The sequence below is a fragment of the Odontomachus brunneus genome, unplaced genomic scaffold (genome assembly GCF_010583005.1).
Source record: "Odontomachus brunneus isolate Ranch 3 - 2012 unplaced genomic scaffold, Obru_v1 Obru_scaffold_080, whole genome shotgun sequence".
NCBI classification, from domain to species: Eukaryota; Metazoa; Arthropoda; class Insecta; order Hymenoptera; family Formicidae; genus Odontomachus; species Odontomachus brunneus.
The window spans coordinates 975,781-977,009 of record NW_022639530.1 but is presented as its reverse complement, the minus strand read 5'-3'; positions in this window follow the sequence as shown (position 1 = coordinate 977,009).

The following is a 1,229-nucleotide window of genomic DNA, read 5'->3' as shown; positions in this document are numbered from 1 at the left end:
CCTTTGTTTCTATATGAAGACGCTTTTGAAACTATTAATCCACTTTGATCACATGCTGGTATATACAAATTATCCGGAATGTATATTTCGATACTATGTTTGCCACCAGAAATATTTTCCAAATTAAATAATATTTTTCTTGCACAATTATATCATGCAGATGATTCTAAAATGTTTTCAAAAGAATTAATCATTTATTCATACTTAATTCAAGAATTATTAGGTGTACAAATTTGCTTCCGCCGCTTTCCTATAGATGGCTTTAGCGGTAAGTAGTGGTCGAAATAAATACATCATAGACGTCATACAATAAACTTGGGCCTCTATCAACATAACCCCATAAAAACATTAGTCGATTTGTGTCTGCATCATAAAGTTATTCTCGATTGAAAATGTCAGTTACGAGCCAAATTTTCGTCATTTGCGGGAGGTTTTAATTTTCTGCTTCAATATAAAGAAATTTGCGGCTGAGGCTCATCGAATGCTCTCAAATACTTATGGTGAGGCCGCTATTAGTGAAAGAACGTGTCGTGAGTGATTTCAACGCTTCAAGAACGGTGATTTTGACGTCGAAGACCGGCATAGCTGTGGAAGAGAGAAGGTTTTCGAAGATGCAGAATTGGAGGCATTACTTGATCAAGACTCGTGTCAAAATCAAGAAGAATTGGCACGATCATTGGGAATGACTCAACAAGCCATTTAAAAACGCCTCAAAGCGATGGGAATGATTCAGAAACAAGGAAATTGGGCGAATTGAAGCCGAGAGATGTTGAACGGCGTTTGTTTGCTTGTGAACAGCTGCTTGAAAGGCAAAGACAGAAGGGATTTCTGCATCGCATTGTGACTGGGGACGGAAATTGGGTTCATTACAATAACCCCAAGCGCAGAAAATCATGAGGAGTTCCCGGCTATGCTTCCACGTCGACGGCCAAACCGAATATTCACGGTTCCAAGGTCATGCTCTGTATTTGGTGGGACCAGCTCGGCGTAGTGTATTATGAGCTGTTAAAACCGACTGAGATAATCACAGGCGATCGGTATCGAACGCAATTGATGTGTTTGAGCCGAGCATTGAAAGACAAACGGCCGCAATACAACGAGAGACACGATAAAGTGATTTTGCAGCATGACAATGCTCGACCCCATGTTGCGAAAGTGGTCAAGACATGGTACTTGGAAACGTTGAAATGGGAAGTCCTACCCCAGCCGCCGTATTCTCCAGACGTTGC